Below are 21,144 nucleotides of genomic sequence, written 5' to 3' on the forward strand. Positions count from 1 at the left end.
TGACAAGGGGTTGATATCCAGGATATACAAAATACTGGTTAAACTCCACAAGAAGAAAACATCCAACCCCATCCAAAAATGGGGCAATGAAATGAACAGAAACTTTCTCAAAGAAGAAATCCGAATGGCAAAAAAGCACATGAGAAAATGCTCTACATCATTAATCATCAGGGAGATGCAGATCAAAACCACAATGAGATACCATCTCACACCTCAGAGACTAGCCCACATTCAAAAGAACAAAAGTAACCGATGCTGGCGTGGATGTGGCGAGAAAGGGACACTCCTTCACTGTTGGTGGGAATGTCCACTGGTTCAGCCCTTCTGGAAAACAGTATGGACGATTCTCAAAAAATTAGAAATTGAGCTCCCATTTGACCCAGCAATACCACTCCTGGGAATATATCCCATAGAGGCAAAAATGTATAATCGAAGTGACATCTGCACTTGTTTGTTCATTGCAGCACTCTTTACAATAGCCAGAAACTGGAAGAAACCTGAATGCCCAAGAACAGATGACTGGTTAAAGAAACTTTGGTACATCTACACAATGGAGTACTATGTAGCTGTTAGAAAAGATGAAGTCATGAAATTTGCATACAAGTGGTACAATATGGAAAGTATCATGCTAAGCGAAATGAGTCAGAAAGAGAGGGATAGACATAGAAAGATTGCATTCATCTGGGGGTTATAAAGTAACAAAGTATGAGATTAATACCCAAGAATAGCTGAGATCAGCACCAGGAGGATTACTCCATAACTTAGAGGCCAGCCGGGTATCCTAGAGGAAAGGGCAGTTCAGATAGAGAAGGGAGCACCAAATAAAGGATGTTTGGAGGATCCTCCCAGGAGGGGAGATGCATGTCGAAAGTAGACTATGGACTGAACATGTTTGCCACTCAATGCCTCTTTTGCAGACCACAACACCCAAAAGGAGAGAGAGAACACAGGGGATTGCCCTGCCACAGAGACAGGGGGTTGGGGGGATGGGGGTGGGAGGGATATTATCCATGGTGGTGAAAAATGGGCACTGGTGGAGGGATGGGTATCTGATCATTGTATAATTGAAACCAAAACACAAAAAATTGTAAATCTACAACTTTAAAAAAAAATAAAATCAATAAAGGGAAAAAAAAAAGAAAGAAGTGTAAATGACTTGTAAACACAGGAGCAATTTTCTTTTTTTTTTAATTTTTGTTTTGTTTTGTTTTATTAGTGAAAAACCATGAGGTACAGTAGTAGACTTACAAGTTGTTGTGCTTGTGTTTCAGTTATACAGTGATCAAGTACCCATCAACACCACCAGTGCCCAATCTCCAGTCCCACCAATCCCAGTATCCCTCCCACCCCCCATCCCCCATCCCAGCCTGCCTCTTTGGTAGGGCACTACCTTTTGTTCTATCTCTCCCTTTGGGTGCTGTGGTCTGCAGAAGAGACATTGGGTGGCAATCCTGTTCGGTCCTTAGACTACGTTCAGCAGGCATCTCCCATCCTGGGCAGATCTTCCCAGCACCCTTTATTGGGTGCTCCCTTCTCTATCTGCGCTGCCTTTACCCCTAGACAGTGCAGCTGGCCTCTAAGCCATGGAGTGAATAACCTGTTATGTATCACAGCTGTTCTTGGGTGTTAGACTCTTATTTTGTTCCTTTATGTTACCCAGATGAATGCAATCTTTCTAAGTCTGTCCCTCTCTTTAAGACTCATTTCCCATAGCATAATATTTTCCATGTAGTACCACACAAGAGGAATTTTCAAGCTCACTAGTAAACAAAGAGAACAAATTAAAATGAGAAATTAAAATTTCCCCCCAAATTACATATATTGGAAAATCAGGTGCTATCTTTCCCTAGCAAAGATGCTAGAAAATAGGCCTTTTAAAGTTATTTTATTGAGAATTATATCTGTATAATAGTTAGGCAATATATAGTTTAAAGCAGTTTAAAGTTTTTTAAGTCACTGTCACTGTCACTGTCCTCCCGTTTTTTATCGATTTTCTAGAGCGGGCCCAGTAATGTCTCCAGCGTGAGACTTTGTTGTAAGTTAGCTTTTGTGTGTGTATATGGAAATTCAGGGATCAAACCCATAACCTCAGAAATGTGAGGCAAATATTTTACCACCGAGGCATATTTCCAATCACAGTTAATGATTTTGCTTTTGTTTCTGTAGTGCGAAGAATAGAAACCAAAGTTTCATACATGCAAGCCAAGTTCTTTTGTCCTGAGCTACATATCACGTCACAAGTAAGTTAGCTTTTAAGAATTGATCTTAAGTAAACAATTACAAAAGTAGACAAATAGATATAGAGTTCACATCAGTGTTATCTTCGCAGTAAAACATTACAATTATAAAATCACAATAAACATTTTATAGTAACTGAAATTGATTATTTAAAAATCATACTTATATATAGACTAATATAAATACATAATTGAAAGACTCCAAAAAATGTACCTCCATTTTACTTATATGTTTATTGTTGTTCTATTTTCTTCTTAATATAGTTATCCCAAGAACAATACAAATTTGGACTTATGTGAGACTTTTTTTAATAATTATATTTTGAAAATATTTAGACATTGGTATGATGTGAAATAATTAAAGATGATCAATATAACCTAAAATTATAAAAAAAATCTAAGAAAAAGTATGCCATGCATGTATAAAATATATGCAGATAGTTTATTTGATTGGACCCCAGACTTAGTATAGGGGTTAAAGCACTTACCATGCACACAGTCAACCAAAATTAATGGCTGGCACCACCAGGAATGACCCTTGAGCACAGAGTCTGAAGTCCCAAGCACCACATACTATGGCCCAAATACCCCACAAAAGTAGAATTATAAATTATCACTTACTACCATAAAATACAAATTTATTATAAAGTCTATTATAAAATTCATTATAAGTTTTTAAATTTATTAAAATTCACAGATTGACAGGCCACACATATCACTACTTGCAGACAATGGAATTAAATACTATTAGAAAACCATCTTCTTGGTCAATAGCAGGTAAAGGTAAAGGTAAAGGCCCTCCCGTTGATCATCGATTTGCTCGAGTGGGCCCAGTAACGTCTCCATTGGAGACTTTGTTGTTACTGTGTCTGGCATATCGATTACGTCACTGGGAGCTTGCCAGGCTCTGCCGTGTGGGCGAGATACTCTTGGTAGCTTGCCGGGCTCTCCGAGAGGGGCGGAGGAATTGAACTCAGGTCAGCCATGTTGGCTGCCTGCAAGGCAAACCCCCTACCGCTGTGCTATCGCTCCAGCCCGTCAATAGCAGACTATCTATTAAATTTGGGGGTTTTCAAACGTTATAGAGGAGTTAGCACCCTTATGATCTGTGTCACTCAAGAATCAGTTATATGTATTTCTTTTCTATTCTTACTTCTATGTGGGGAGGGGAGCGCACCCAGATGAGCTCTTGGCTCACTTCTGACTCTGTATCCAGAGATCACCCCTGGTGGGCTCAGGGTTCTGGTAATTGAACTCAGGTTAGCTGCATACAAGGTAAACACCCTCTACATGCTGCACTAGCTCTTTGGCCTATATGTTTCTTTTAGAAAATTACATGTGAATAAAGCATTTTTAATAATTAAAACTCATTTCTAATAAAAAGTTTAATTAAAAAGTTTCATGCAGGCAAATACTGTTTTATTTATTAAAGTAAATTTAAAATTAGAATAAAACTTGATAAAGCATAGAAACCTAGCAAGCAATAGGTGCTATATATCTTATTTGCAAATTGGTAACTGTAACACATTGTCCTTTACCATTTCAAGGATGAGAGGAATCCATAGAGTAGATTTGTTCACTCAAAATGCTATATTCTCTCCAGGATGCTTACTTAAAAATATTTGCCAAAGTGCCTGTTTCTCAACGTTTTGAATACTATAGCCCTCTTTGCTATTGTTAGATCTTTCTCTTGTTTTATTTTTACATTATGTTCCAATTTTTTTATTTTTAATTTCTAAATTTTTATTACTGAGACACCATGAGGTACAGTTGTAGACTTACACATTTTTGTGCTTGGGTTTCAATGATACAATGTACAATGATACAATGATCAAATACCCATCCCTTCACCAGTGCCCATTTCCCACCACTTTCAATGCACGTACGCTAGCATCAGATGCATCCATTGAGGACCTGATGTTACAAGCGCGAATGATCAAGTACGACATCATTGGTCTGACCGAGACAAGAAGACACGAATCTCACCATGCCATTTTCGACACTGGAGAAGAATTGTTGCTCGGAACATGTGATAAAAGTGGTGTTGGAGGCATCGGTGTCCTTGTCAACACAAACTTGGCCAAGAGCATTGATACATTCGAATGCCTAACAACCCGAATCGGACGTTTTCATTTGAATAGATGTGACTCACTGCCTGCAGTTTCTATCTTCGTTGTCTACGCACCAACATCTCATTATGATGAAAGAGAAATCGAGAAGTTCTACATGGAGCTAGAGAAGTTCTATAAAGAAGACCACACCTTCTACAAGATCATTGTGGGTGATTTTAATGCCAAGATAGGAACGAGAAGATCAGCTGAAGAACTTCCCATGGGGACCCATGGCCTAGGAAGGAATGAACAGGGTGAGAGACTTTCTGACTTCATCATGTCGACCAAGACCATTCATGGTAACTCACAGTTCCAGAGGGCAGAATCTAAATGATGGACATGGGAGTCTCCCGGTGGATGATTCCACAACGAAATAGACCACATCATATTCAATCGACGGTTTTGCCTTACTGATGTCGCTGTTGCCCCAAAATTTCGAACGGGATCGGACCACTGTCTCCTACGTGCAAAATTCTACTTCACAGAGCAGGGAGAAAGGGTTGCAAAGTTCAAAAACAGAACTACCAGAATGACCACCAACTGGGAACTCTTTGGTACAATTGCGGCAACATGGGAAGATGCCATTGTTGACAACATTGACTAGGAATACGATCAACTGGTTCAGCACCTCCATGAATGTGTGAGGAACGCCAAAAGAGAGATAGCCACAAAAAAACCGCCTATCTTCGAAAACTCTTGAGCTAATTCGCCAGCGTGGTTTGGCGCATGCCTCAGGCATCCGTACGCTAACGTCCGAGCTCGTAAAGCAGTGCAGAGATGCGATCAAGGAAGACCTCAAAGAGAGAAGAGCAGAAGTACTGGTAGATGTGGCAGAAGCCAGGAAACGTATTTGTAAGGCCCGCCTGTCCTTCACCAACTATAAGACCAAGATGACTGCCCTCTGCCGTCCTGATGGATCCATCACATCCTCCAGAACGGCAATGGAGAAGATTATCCATGACTTCTACGAAGGGAGACATCCATGACATTGGCAACTATCGCCCGATCTGCCTATTGTCTGTCATCTACAAGTTGTTCACTCGAGTCATCCTGAATAGGATTGGCAGAACACTAGATAAAGGACTACCATGAGAACAAGCAGGGTTCCACAAAGGATTCAGCACCATCGACCATATCCACACAATAACCAAGCTCATTGAGGTTTCTCGGTAGTTCAGGATGCTGCTCTGTTTAACATTCATTGATTTAAAGAAGGCCTTTGATTCTGTTGAGACGGAAGCGGTCATTGAAGCCCTAGCCAATCAGGGCATTCAAGCCCAATACATCAGGATCCTCCGAGAGCTGTATTGCGGATTCACTACCAGGATCTCACCATTCTACAAAGAAGTGATCGTTGATGTCAAGAGATGGGTGTGGCAGGGTGATACCATTTCACCGAAACACTTCAGAGCCTCCCTTGAGAACATCATGCGACGACTGGAATGGGAAGGAATGGGAGTGAAGATAGATCGTCGGCAACTACACCACCTCCGCTTTGCTGATGACATTGTTTCAATAACACCAAACATCAGCCAAGCTGCACAAATGCTGGCCGACTTTGACTGTGAGTGTGGAAAGGTAGGACTACAGCTGAATCTTACGAAGACAATGTTTATGAGAAACAGCCTTGTTCCTGACGCCCCATTCGCTCTCAATGGAAGGACCATCTCTGATTGCAACAGCTATGTGTACCTAGGTCCAGAGGTCAACAGGACAAATGACCTGGCACCCGAGCTGCACAGGAGGAAGACAGAGGCTTGGAACACCTTCAAGAACGTCGAAGAAATAGCTAAGAGGACGAAGAACCTCTGGCTCCGGGCACATCTCTTTGATTCCACTGTTCTTCTGCATTAACATATGCCTCAGAGACCTGGGCCCTACACAAACAAGATGAGAACGCTATTCAGGTCACCCAAAGAAGAATAGAAAGAGCCATGCTTGGAATATCACGTTTCACTCAAATGAGAGAAAGAATCCAGAGTTCTGACATCCTTCTAAGATCAAGAATCAGGGACGCTGTCTCATTTTCCAAGGTGTCAGATGGGCTGGTCACGTAATGAGATTTAAAGATGACTGCTGGACTAGAGCTGTTACCGACTGGATTCCATGGGATGTCAGAAGACCGCGTGGCCACTCACCTTCCAGATGGTCAGACTTCTTCATCAAGATCATGAACGATCGGTTTGAGGCCATTCATGTTCCTGGAGCGAACAGATGGCATTGGGCTACACTAGCACGCGACAGGGATAAATGGAGATGTTACTGGCGTATGCTCATGCAAATCGACGACTAACGGAAAGTTAAGTGATTAAGTGATTAAGTTCCAATTTTTTTATTTTTAATTTCTAAATTTTTATTACTGAGACACCATGAGGTACAGTTGTAGACTTACAAATTTTTGTGCTTGGGTTTCAATGATACAATGATCAAATACCCATCCCATCACCAGTGCCCATTTCCAACCACCAATGTGCCACAGTCTCCCTCCCATCTCCCATTCCCTCATCCCAACCTGACTCTGTGGCAGGCCATTCCCCTTGGTTCTCTCTCTCCTCTTAGGTGTTGTGGTTTGCAAAAGAGGCATTGAGTGACAATCATGTTTGGTCTATATTCTATGTTCAGAATGCTCTCCAATACTGGGAGGATCCTCCCAACACCCGTTATTTGGTGCTCCATTCTCTATCTGAGCTGCCTTTTCTGCTAGCGTGTGTGGTTGGTCTCAAAGCTATGAAGAAAAATTCCTGACACTAACCTCGGCCACTCTTGGAGTTGGTCTCCTATTTTGTTATTTTATGTTCTCCGGGTGAATGCAATCTTGCTCTGTCTGTCCCTCTCTTTCTGACTCGTTTCGCTTAACATGATACTCTCCATGTAGTACCACTTGTATGTAAATTTCATGACTTCATCTTTTCTAACCCCGACATGGTACTCCATTGTGGCAAGGTACCAATGATTCTTTAACCAGTCTTCTTTTCTGGGGCACTCAGGTTTTTCCCAGATTCTGGCTATGGTAAAGAGTGTGTGCAGCTCACTCTTATGGATGGGGACACAACTGGGGTTTTGCTTCTGACTGCTTTAATATGGGAATTTTTGAAATTTTGAAATTGCCCTGTCTGAAAGTTTTGTTGCTCAAGCAGTGAGGTTTCTGCCAGAATGCCTATTTCTTCAGAAATGTCTCAAATTTTTCATTTGAAATCTTATTTTTTTCTTTAAAATTTTTAACTTAAATGCATAATTACACAGATACACAGCTACAAAGTTGTGATTGAGTTTCCATCATAGTGTTCCAACACCCATTCCTTCATGACAATGTACATTTCCAACCACCAATGTCCACATTTTCCCTCTTGCCACCCACACCCAGCCAGCCTCTGTGCTCTATGGCAGACACTTTTCTTCTCTCTCTGACTCTGTCTGTCTGTCTGTCTCTCTCTGTCTCTGTGTCTGTCTGTCTCGCTGTCTGTCTCTTTCTCCTTCCCTCCCCCATTCTTTCCTTTTGCACATTATGGTTTGCAATACAGGTACTGAAAGGTTATCATGCTTATCCTTTTCCTCCTTTCAACACTCAGTTCTTTACGTGACCTTCATTTTAAATCCCAAGCCATTTTCAGATTGGTAAGAAACACTAAATCAATTTCTGAAAGAATATGGCACCAAACCCATCCAAGAGACCCTGCCGCTGAGCTGCTCTTCCTGCCTAAAGACGTCTCTCTGGCTTCTTGAAAGAACAACAAGGGGAGAGGCCAAGTCCCGGACCTAAGCAAACAGAAGAGAGGAACAATTATCTAAAAAAATACCAAAAGAGGCATTGAGTGGCAATCATGTTCGGTCTAGAGTCTAATTTCAGCATGCATCTCCCATCCTGGGAGGATCCTCCCAACACCCATTATTTGGTGGTCCCGTTTCTATCAAAAAAATAATAAAAAATAAAAAAATACAAAAACAATCAGTTTTGATTCACTTGAAATATGGAAATTCTGAATTTCCCGAGTAAGAGATTTTCCCTGGCTTCACTGAAAGGATTAAAAATTAAATTGCATAAAATAGCTTTGTAATGGCCCATCTTATGGTTATTCAATTAAAAAATAAATGAATAAAATATAAATAACTCATAAAGATTAAAACTGCCACACCAAATACATGCACCTTGATTTGAAACAGATAACTCACATTTGAAAAGAGAGAGAGAAAGACTAAAACAAAGTGAAAAATGCAATGACTCCTTAGGAGGTCATATATATAGTAATTAACGTGGGAGGAGGTAGTGCTGGAACATACGAAAAGGTATTTAAGATTCAAGGATTCACACCCCGAGATCTTATTGCAAAATTATGAAAATATACATAACTATTAAACAATACCCACAACCATGTATGGTAAGACTCTAAATTAGATACCAATTATTTATTCACACAGATGTATTCATATGCCTATCATATGCACTAGTGAGATCAATGGAAATAATTCTTAGCACTGACATTCTTGGACACTTAAGTAGTAATCAGGATTTTATGATTAAGTTGTTATGATTTCATCAGCAGTGTTTGATTCCTTAACCAACCTTGAATGTTTTTAAAAGACCAAATACAGGAATATTAATTCATTTTTAATTTAATATAAAATATGCTGAATTTCCATGTTAAATGGAGATGGATATCTTTTTCAATAGTCTATTTGGGACACTGTCCTTGACTTCTTCTATTAGGAACTAAATATGGTACACTATAATCTCTAATTCCATCCCTAGTCCTCGCTATTCTACTTCTACTAATCAAAACAAACTTCACTTTAGATCTAGTTTTCCGGAATCTCAACTAAACTTATAGTAAAAAAATAAGTCTGATCAAATAATTCTGTATCCAGCAGCTGTTTAAGATGCTTACACAAGTGAAAAGAATATTGGGAAAGAAATGGACACTCTAAAGTGTCATTGAATTATGCAAAAAATACATGTTGTAATTGACCATATGAAAGAAAGAAAATTAAAGTAAATTCCTTGGTAAGTTCTGGTAGTCTTGGAACCATGTTGCCCATGGGGTAATCAGCTAGCAAAGTCTTCCTAATTTGGATGTTCCTTGTTCACATCCCTGATATCACTCTTTTCCTCTCAGATCCCATTCTCAGTAAATCATGTGCTCACCAGATCTTTTATTTCAAGCTTTGTTTTCAGAGGAACCCAAATGTCAAGTCCTTCCTTTTGCACTTATTGTCTCTTTTTCCATCATTTCAGACTTTTCTCTCAGCAATTTTTCCTCACTGAATACAACTTTCCTTCAAGGGAGTTGAAGTTTGTTAGTTTCGAGAGTTTACTGGGATCATTTTCCTCTAGTCATACATTAAAGGTAGCAAAACACTATTCAAGTTGCTCTGTTCCCAGCCAGTCAACTACCATTTCCTGGGAAAATTTGTTTGCAGGTTATTCTCAGTGTGTCAGAAACTGCATTCGTTTTCCTCCATTTCCACAAAAGTAGTTACTGGTACCAAGCAGACTTAATTAAATATATGTTCCTGTTAACCCACTTGCATTTGGGATCCATGTGAACACCTTTCACCTGGCTTTTATGAAAGGTGGTCATTCAGTTTGCTTTTCCGGTGGCATTCTGTTTCTCGTTATTCCTCTCCACAGCTAAGTAACGTGAAATTACAAACTTTCGTAAATGTTATGATTGAAAGCTCCAGAAGGAATGACAGCCCTTTCAGCTCTTTCGGTCTTATATGTAAACTGTTCTTTGGAACCTATCATGTTTTCATATGTTTGTTTTGCTTATCTTTTTCGAAAAACATTAACGTAATTAAAACACATCTACCAACTCTCCTATGATGATCACCAGCTGTCCAGTTCCCTACCCTTCACGGTTTCCTTGCCATCCATCCATCACCCCATTAACTCTCCTAGGACCATCTATTTCCACCACCAACTTCCAGGATCAAGGTTAAGCGGTACCAACCGCTTTGGGAGTGGTGACCTAGTGCGCATGTCTTAGTCCGGTACATCCCCCAACACAGCCGAACGACACTTATAACGTTGGTTCTTGTGTGAGCTGCAGTTAAACGCGATGTGTAGAGAAGGCTACAGGCACCAGGGACCATGGAAGACCACAGTGCAGCCCCTCAAGGTAATATAATTTGAGCTCCCCCTGCTAGAAATGTCCAGATGCCATTGCCTGAAAGCAGGCTTGACCACAGCGGGGAGTTTACAAATGCAAAGACTTACAGAGGCAATGAACCTCATTGTTGATACTAGCTAGCAAAGGGTCACCGTGATAGCGACTCTGAATATTGTTGGGAATAAGGGAAATGGTGCAGGTAGGGGTGCTGAACAGAGGGCCAGAGGACTTGGTGACTTATCTTTGCATCTTCCAGGAGCTCATCTTCAGGCTTCATGCTGCAACTGTTCTCTTGGCTTGGTCCCTGTTAAGAGTCATCCTTGAATGACTCTGAGGGCGTTTACCACTCATCTGGAAGATTCATTCCCCAGTATATGTGTTCACAACCCCCAGCCATCATTTATGATTAGACCACCCAAACCTTTTAGAGATGTGTCTCAAATTTCATTATTTTCCAAAAGTGGCCCTGAGGCATAAACACATCCTCCATGAAAGAATTTTAACTTTATTTCGGGTCACCTTTGACTCATCTGCCTTCTTTAGCCTATTCCAATTTTTTTCTTTTAATCCTAATCCCCAGACTGTGTCATTTCTCCCATTTTTTTTTGGAGGACACCAGGGATGGGGCATACTTGACTGTGCTCTGGTCTTACTCCTGACGCTGCGCTCAAGTTTCACATCTGGTGGGTCTCTGGGGACCCTAAAGGATTGCAAGAATTGAACTGGGTCCTTCTTGCTTGCAGAGCAAATGCCCTGTCAGCAATACTATTCCTCTGACTCTACCCCACTCTTCATCAGGCCCATGCAATTTCTTATGGGCTTTAGAACCCTGGACCAAGTTTATCTTTCTTAGAGTCTTGTGTATTCCCCCTTTGTCCTCTCTATAACTTCCTATTCTTTCCCATGCCATCCTTCAACCCCAGGCCTCTCCCCAAAACAACCACAGCACCTCAAACTTCATAACTTTTATTAACAACCAATTAACTATGATGCATCTCTTCAATTTGTTAAAAATATATTATAATAAATAAAATCTGTATGGCATTTCCGTGTTTGTCTAAGGTAACCATCTGGTAAATAAAGTGGTACCCACCATTCCAGCTATTGGTCACTGGTCACTTGACATGATGTTTCAAATTTGTTTACAAACACCTGCATGGGAACCCCAAGATTCTACCAGTTGTTGGTTGGTTTGATGAGAGAATGATGTCATAAAATAGGCAGTTGAAAGGTTGAGGCTAGCCAATCACGAGGTCAGATTTCCAAGAAGATTACCGGATTGGATAGAGAGAGAGGTAGAATGAAGCAGGCTAGGGAGATGGAATCCTACAGTAGAGTTATAACAGTTTCACATTCCTCAGACTCTTACGTTAGAAAAATACTCCCATTATACTGAAGAGCTTACATATTTCATTAATAAATCAAGAAAATTACTAAGTAATCATTTATATTGCACTGTTCACCAACATCATTAGCTCTTATTATTAGTATATTTTATATAACGTTAACAGCACAGTGGGTAGGGCATTTGCCTTGCAGGAGGCCAACCCAAAGTTTTATACATGCAAGCCAAGTGCTTTAGCCCTGAGCCATATACCCTGTCATCAGTAAGTTAGCTTTTAACTCCAGATCTTAAGTAAACAATCAGAAAAATAGACAAATATATATATAAATGTTCACATAAATATATACTTAGCAGTACAACATTACAATTAACAAAACTCAAAAATTTTATTTTCACTGAAATTTATTTTTTAAAAATTATACTTGTATATATACTAATATAAATACATAATTTAAAGACTCCAAAGAAATGTACCTTCATTTTACTTGTATGTTTCTTGTGGTTCTATTTCTTCTTAATATAGTTATCTCACGAACAACACAAATTTGAACTTCTATATGATTTTTTTTCAATAATTATTTTTTGAAACATTTTTGGACATTGGTATTGATGTGGAATAATTAAAGATGATAAGTATATCCTAGAATAATCAAAAATCTAAGAAAATTATGCCATGCATGTATAAAATATATGCAGATAATTAATTTGATTGGACCCCAGACTTAGTATAGGGGTTAAAGCACGTACCATGCACACAGTCAACCCAAATTAATGGCTGGCACCACCAGAAATGACCATTGAGCACAGAGTCCGAAGTCCCAAGCACCACACACTATGGCCCAAATAACCCACAAAGTAGAGATATAATTTGTCACTTATTAAACACAAAATACCAATATATTATAAAGTCTATTATAAAATCCATTATAAAATTTTTAAATGTATCAAATTTACAGATTTACAGACCACATATAGCACCACTAGCAGACAATGTAAGTAAATACTATTAATAAACCATCTTGTTCGTCAATAGCAGACTCGCTATTAAATTTGGGGGTTTTCAAACGTTATATAGTAGTTAGCACCCTTAATCTCTATTTTACTCAAGAATCAGTTATATGTTTTCTTTTCTTTTCTTCCTTTTTTGTGGGGAGGGGAGTGCACCTAGATGTGCTCCGGGCTCACTTCTGATTTTCTATCCAGAATTACTTCTGGCAGGCTCAGGGTTCTGGGGATTTAACTCAGATTAGCTGCATACAATGTAAACACCCTCTACACACTGCACTAGCTCTTTTCCCCATATGTTTCTTTTTTTAATAACTTTTCAAAAAAAATTTTAATAGTTAAGCACCATAATGTACAGTTGTAGATTTACGAATCTTTGTGCTTGGGTTTCGGTCATACAATGATCAAATACCCATCCCTCCACCAGTACCCATTTTCCACCACCATGGATAATATCCCCCCAACACCCTCACCCTGCCTCTTTGGAAGGGCATTCCCTTTTGTTCTCTCTCTTCTTTTGGATGTTGTGGTCTGCAAAAGAGGCATTGAGTGGCAAACATGTTCAGTCCATAGTCTACTGTCAACATGCATCTCCCCTCCTGGGAGGATCCTCCAAACACCTTTCATTTGGTGCTCCTTTCTCTACCTGAACTGCCCTTTCCTCTAGAATACCTGGCTGGCCTCTAAGCTATGGAGTAATCCTCCTGGTGTTGATCTCAGCTATTCTTGGGTATTAATCTCATATTTTGTTACTTTATATCCCCCAGATGAATGCAATCTTTCTATGTCTATCCCTCTGTTTCTGACTCATTTTGCTTAGCATGATACTTTCCATATTGTACCACTTTTATGTAAATTTCATGACTTCATTTTTTCTAAGAGCTACATAGTACTCCATTGTGTAGATGTACCAAAGTTTCTTTAACCAGTCATCTCTTCTTGGGCACTCAGGTTTCTTCCAGTTTCTGGCAATTGTAAAGAGTGCTGCAATGAACAAATAAGTGCAGATGTCACTTCGACTACACATTTATACCTCTCTGGGATATATTCCCAGGAGTGGTGTCGCTGGGTCAAATTGGACCTCAATTTCTAATTTTTTGAGAAACGTCCATACTGTTTTCTGAAAGGGCTGAACTAGTCGGCATTCCCACCAACTGTGAAGGAGTGTCCCTATCTCGCCACATCCGCGCCAGCATCGGTTGCTTTTGTTCTTTTGAATGTGGTCCAGTCTTTGAGGTGTGAGATGGTATCTCATTGTGGTTTTGATCTGCATCTCCCTGATGATTAATGATGTAGAACATATTCTCTTGTGCTTTTTTGCCATTCGGATTTCTTCTTTGAGAGAGTTTCTGTTCATTTCATTGCCCCATTTTTTGATGGGGTTGGATGTTGTCTTCTTGTCGAGTTCAACCAGTATTTTGTATATCATTGATATGAACCCCTTGTCAGATGTGTACTCGGTGAATATCCTTTCCCATTCTGTAGACTGTCTTTGTATTTTGGTCACTGTTTCTTTGGAGGTGCAGAAGATTCTTAGTTTAAGAATATATATTTTTTGAGTACTATAGCCCTCTTTGCTATTGTTAGATATTTCTCTTGTTTTATTTTTACTTTATGTTCCAATCTTAATGTACCACCATATACTCAGTCAACCTAGCTATACCCTAAGGTCTCTTCCACTTTCTCCTTCACAAGTTTCTGCTTTCTGACAAAAGGGAGGACCTCGAATGCTGACATCAATCTAATACCCAGGGCCGCAGGAGATAGTGTAGTGCTTATGGAACTTGCCTCACATGCACTCAATTTGACTCCCAGCACCACCTGATTGCCAGAGTATTAAAGGCTGTATAGCATAGGAGGACCCCAACCACCATAACCACGTTTTCTGAGAATTGTCTTTGGGGCCCCCACACCTCCTGAGCATTGCTATAGAGACTCTTCCAGCAACCGAAAAATATGTAACGCCCCAGAAACATGTACTTGTCTTAAATAGGGACCCTTACTTGAGGTGAGTTTCACAAGGAAATATTGTATGAAAACATAAATCAAAGAAGCAGGGGAGAAAGGGTATATCATGTGAGAAGAGATCATATATTTGGTGAAATGTGTTAAGATTCAGATGCCCTAGTCTTCCCACCAGGGATATTCCTTCAAAAATGCCCCCATTATACTGGAAGGGTGCTAGAACATTACATGACTGAAACTCAATTATGAGCAACTTTGTAACTGTGTATCTCTTGGTGATTCTAATTTTTAAAGTAATTTTTAAATGCACACATCAAAGTTTCCTTTTTACCACTAAATGGGAAAGATACTCTCTAATACTTATCCTCACCAAAATCTCAACAAAGTGTGACACTTGCCAGGAAATGTCCTCCCTTGCATTTTTCTCATGATACTTATTAGTACTTCACTCTTCTGTTTCTTCCCTCTTCTCATGCCAAATCTTTAGTCTCCCTTGCATGCTCGTCAAACATTATAAACATTATCCATTCAAAACTGATGCTCTTTTCCACTTCCTCCTCTTGATTTCTTGTCCATGAACTGATTCTAAAACATAACATAGCTGCAATTACTTATTCATGTTATTGACAGTCAAGGATGTATCTTAGGGTATAGCATTCTTCAAGCTATTGGCACACAGGTGAGTAACATGTTTTTTCCTACAGAGAACACAAAAATAGATATGCTGGGTTTTAATGTTCTATCAGTGGTCTGAGGTACAAATGAAGCATATATATTTTTAATGTTTTATTCAATATCTGTGAGATAGACTATTACAAATCTATTCATAATTTGCTTCCAGTCATACAACGATCCAACATCCATCCCTCCACTATTGTACATTTCCCACCACCAATGTTCCTGGTTCCGTAAAACCATCCCCCAACACCCTACCCACACCCCATGCCTGTCTCTATGGCAGGCTCTTTAATTGTTTCTCTCTGTCTCCTTATTATTTTGTGCATCATGGGTCTCGTGTTTGTTCATCATGTTTGTTCAAGGAATTTAGTGTTTTTATCAGGAAGCTAAGGCTGGAGTAGCTTTGAGGTATGGAAATGACTGCTGAGGCTTCCATAAGTACAGGGCAGTGGGGATGGGATTCCCATTGTGACCCAGAGAAAGCCTGGAGATTTCAGTCACAAAACCCGCATATCTGAATTTTCAGCTGTTATATTTCAGTGAGAGCCATCCTGAGAATTTGGAAACCAGACGAGGGCATGGTGGCGATTTTGGATTGTGGGAGCAAGTGGCCGCACTAGGTTCTGGTTGGGTGGGCACCCAACTAAACTGCCTCCCTCGATTTACCCTAGTGTGTTCATCCTTTTGCAGGTCCAAGGTTAACTGTGGCTTTTGATCTCTTTCAAGATTTGTTTATGGGTCTCTGAAACAAGACCAATCCATTAGCTTGTATAACTGAGCCAGGGGTGGTTTGTGAACATGGCTCCCACATATCTTTTGGGAGTTTAATTTCTCGGGAAACGTAGTACTGAGGTTTTGGGATCCAGCCAGAGGCACAGTGGCCATTTGAGGTTATCAGGAATCATGAAGACACCATCAGACTGTTGATGCACTCACCTGAGGGTACAGGTTGACTTCCTGGAGGCAATGCACCACCAGACTAACAAAGATTCATTGAATTAATGAGCGAATAATCAACATTTTCAAAATGTGTCACTTTATTGCATTTTAGAAAGGTAACTTCTAACAAGTAAATAATCTTCAGGGTATAATCAAGATCTACGATTTATTCTTAATGTATTTAATAAAAGCGACACATTTTGGAAATTTGTACAAAGAAATTATTTTATATTATCTGTCTTCATAATTTACTTGTAAATTACTAAGATATCACTGTTTATTCCACTGTTCTTAGCATAGAAATTTACAGACAAAAAGTGCTAAGTAAAAGTTCATTTTGGCACTTCTGTTCAAGGTGGTACTGGAAGTACTTGCAATAGAAATAAGGTAAGAAAAAGATATTAAGGATTTTTCATGTACGAAAGGTAGAAATAAGCTCTCACTATTCACAGCAGATATCATACTCTATTTAAAGAATACTAAAACCTCTACCAAAAAAGTTCCTAGAAACAATAGACTTTCATAGTAAAATTGCAGGCTATAAAACCAATACCCAAAAGTCTATGGCTTTTTTATATGCAAATAATGAGAGAGAAGAAAGTGACATGATAAAACAATTCCATTCACAATCCTGCCTCAGAAAAATCAAGAACCTTTGAATCTGCTAACCTAAGGAGGTAAAGGACCTATACAACAGGAAATAACAAAGGACACGAGGAAATGGAAACATATCTCCTGCTTATGGAATGGGAGAATTAACATTGTCAAAATGGCAATACTCCCCAAAGCATTGTACAAATTCAATGTGATCCCTATAAAGATACCCATGACATTCTTCATAGAAATTGATCAAGCACTCCTGAAATTCGAATGGAACAACAAACGCCCACGAATAGCTAAAGCAAATCTTGGGGAAAAAACGATGGGGCATCACCTTCCCCAACCTCAAACACTACTATGAAGTGATAATAATGAGAACAGCATGGTACTGGAACAAAGGCAGAGCCGGAGACCATTGGAAAAGGATTGAATATACTGACACACACCCTCAAATATATAATCATCTAATCTTTGATAAGGGAGCAAGAAATGTGAAGTGGAGCAAGAGAGTCCTCTTCAACAAACGGTGCAGAAAAAAACTGGACAGCTACATGGAAAAAAAATGGCTCAGACCTCTACCTAAGACCATGCACAAAAGTCAGATAAAAATGCGTCAAAGTCCTCAAAATCAGACCAGAATCCCTCATGTACATTGAATACAAGGTCGGCATATCCCTCCATGACATTGAAGTTAAAGGTATCTTCAAAGATAACACGCCACTTGCCAAGCAACTGGAAACAGAGATAAACAAAGGGGACTATTTTAAATTAAGCAGCTTCTGTACCTCAAAAGAAACAGTGACCAGAAACACAGACTCTGCCATGCAGGCATGATACTCGCAGAAGCCTACCAGGTTCTCTGAGAGTGAGAACTGAACAATAAGAGTTGTTATCTTATCAACAATATCCAGTCTCTGGATCTTGGCCATTGATGGGATGACATGGCTCCAGGGGCAGTTCGTGGTTGTAACATTTAGCTACTAGAAGATGGTGGATCTTGATGGAGGGGGTCCATTCTTGATCTGAGCAGCTTTGGAGATCTCATCCCCTGTTCCCATACACCTGGGTTCTGTTGGAGTATATGGAGCTTAGGTTTATCAAATTGCACCCATCACAGTGCTCCCGAGACACTCCCATTACTTTGTCTGTCTGTAACCACTTCTATGCTCTCTTCCCCAACCAATTTGTAAGGTCTCCTCCTTCTTAGACACTGAAGCTATACTGTAAGTTAATATTGCCTTCCTCCGTCTCCTTGTGTGTTTTGAACAGTTTACCTTAATGCAATGTCCTTTTGTATTGGTACAGGAAGACAATTACTTAATATGCTTTGTAACTTAGGAATTGATTGGCTTTGAATATTATTCACTCCTGGGCATCTGCCTTCTCAACTTAAGCCTCAGTTGCCCTCACTTCCTAGTACCCCAAGGGCAGGGTCCCGACGTGGGACTGGATGGAACAAGGGCAAGCCGGTAAGTTATGTGCTACCCTGGCATCGCGATGGGCCAGGCCAAGGTGCCACGATTCTTAACTATAAGTTAAGAGATGGATCATAGGCAAATGATGTCATGATCCAAAAGTAACGACGACATTAGGGGCCCTGCTGCTAGGAATAGGAAAGATATCTGGCCTGAGCACTGCAGTCTGAGATTGAAATGGCCCTAGAAGAGCAATTCTATAAGCTCAATGCATTTCTTACTGTGTTCATACAAAATGATTAATATTATATATGCTTATATGTTGGTTGGACAAGGAGAGGAGAAACACCTCCTAGAAGCTGTTTTCCTGTGTGTCCTGACTAGCTTGGATGAGACTGTTTCTCCCCTTCAAACTGCCTTCAGTAAATGATTTCAGTATAATGAGACAGTTTGCCTTTTCTCTCAGAAACCTAGCTGGTCTTAGATCTGCAGATCTCAGGTGCTAGTCAGGACTGATCTTTGGGATATAGATTCCCAGCTCTAGCCAGGCTGTTCTTTGGGATGCAAATCAAGGTGCTTACAGCTTGTGAAAGTGCTTGTGAAAGGTTTCAGTTTGGCTTTGTATCTTCTTTCTAGAGGCCAGTATTACTGGCCTGCTGATGTAAGGAAACAATGTGGATGTAAAGAAACAACATATGGATTGCTGCCTCAATGTTCTTTCTGTAACTCCTTTTATGAATTCACTGTAATGCGCCTTTTAGAGGTTCTATGATCTATATAAGGGGAACTTCCGGGCTCACAGTGCGCGCACGTGCTTGAGGATTCCTGAGGCCTCCAAGTCATACATCTCTTCCATGTAATAACCTGCTGCTAGGAACAACCAGCCTGGCCCCCATTTCCTTCCATCTCCTGACCATCGCCATTGACCTTCGTGGAGTGGGGAAACGGCCAGACCACCGGCCTTTTATTTTTTGTGTGTTTACACAGGTTCTGCTTCCAATTCCTTCATGCATGAGGCTCCTTCAAGCTTGGGGAGAGTGGTCTTAAGCGTACCTATAGCTGGTAGCAGAGTTCATCAGCTACCGGGGCTCTAATCAGGAGGTGAGGGAAACTAACCCCGACCCTTCCAAGGTGCCCAGGTGAGGAAAGCCAGGTGCGGGGTCAGGACACTGTAATTTTAGACATATTTGGAATTAATTTTAGATCGAAAAGTACACATCATTCAAACTACTTATGTGCTTAGTAATAAATTACTATACACTTGTTCAATCACCTCAGAGACCCCACTCTGCTCAGAGAACTAGATTTTTAATTACAGGTCTGTTTTGCCTGTGTGTCATGACTGAGAATCACTATCAGTAGATATGAAACTCACTATACACAAAGATGCACACAGGCTACTTTGAGTCATCTGTGTTGCTAATATGTGTTGGCCATTAAACTTCTCTGAGACCCTTTGTTCTGTCCTTTACAGGAGCCTCATGAGTCTCACCTTCCTTTCAAGTTGAACTTGTAATAAGGTGGAATGAAATCATCAATATGCTCCTCACCTCTTCATTCAGGAGAAAAATCCGACTTACATTCAAGGTGGTCAAATTGCAGACAACACCATCCACCTTTTCCTGGAGATGTACAAGGGACTGAGGTGAGAACAGCAAAAGGCTCTAGTTTAATGGTCTTAATGAAGGTTTCAGGGAAGGGCATTAAACAAGACTCATATACTATCTTCCAAAAGAATTATTTTGTAAAACTGATGCCTTGGGTATGGAAAAAGATAATATGGTAAAAACCATATTTTTCTTTCTGGGACATTAAAGTTCTAAATCTATCTATTCAAGCTGCTTTGAAATACATACCTTGCTTATGAATCACTGTCTGCCATAGGAGTGAGTAAGGACAACCCTCAAATTAATAAGTAGAGAAAAATATGGAAAAATTAACTCATACTATATTTGATGACATATATACTAAAATTGAAATGATACATAGATTAGCATTGTCCTTGCACAGAGATGACATGCAAACTTGTAAAGTGTTCCATATTGTTGTTGCAAGAAGAATTAACAGGGCTACTTTAAGCTAAGACAATCCGCACAAGTACAAAAATTCTACATAAAGATAGCACAAATCCCCATCACAACAATCTCTCTCAATGTCAATGGACTAAATGTGCCAATTCAGAGGCACAGAATGGGAAGATGAATTATAAAACTGAACCCAACATTCTGCTGCCTGAAGAAACACTTCTGAACAATCAAAGCAAACATGGGCTCAAATTCAAAGGCTGGAAAACAATTCTTCAAGAAAGAAAAGAACACCTCCACAAAGCTGGAGTGGCCATACTAGTATCAGACCACATGGACTTCAGGCTATAGGTTATAAGAGACAGTGAAGGTCATTTCTTCATGATCATGGGATCTGTACATCAGAAAAAACTCACCCTCCTCAATGTAGATTCTCCTCATGACAGACCAGCAAAATACTTAAAAACAACTTCTAATTGACTTAAAGGAAAACATTGATAGCAACACAATACTAGTTGGAGATTTCAACACTACTTTGTCACTTCTCAATAGATCAAACAGAATAAAGCTCAGCAAGGAAATATTTTCTTTAAGGGAAGTAATGAACAACTGTTGGCTTAGAGAAGAAATCAAAGAGGAAATAAAAAGTTTCCAGAAACAAATGAGAATGAGTACACGAGCTACCAGAACTTGTGGGACACAGCAAAAGCAGTGTTAA

At 39.8% G+C, this 21,144-nt stretch overlaps 1 pseudogene; it reads left to right on the forward strand.

Moving 5' to 3' along the window:
- The first annotated feature begins 20,350 nt into the window (after window positions 1-20,350).
- LOC130037021 (uncharacterized) lies at window positions 20,351-20,449 on the forward strand (annotated as a pseudogene).
- The last annotated feature ends 695 nt before the right edge of the window (window positions 20,450-21,144 follow it).

This window comes from Sorex fumeus, unplaced genomic scaffold (assembly GCF_029834395.1).
Source record: "Sorex fumeus unplaced genomic scaffold, SorFum_2.1 ptg000070l, whole genome shotgun sequence".
NCBI lineage: Eukaryota > Metazoa > Chordata > Mammalia > Eulipotyphla > Soricidae > Sorex > Sorex fumeus.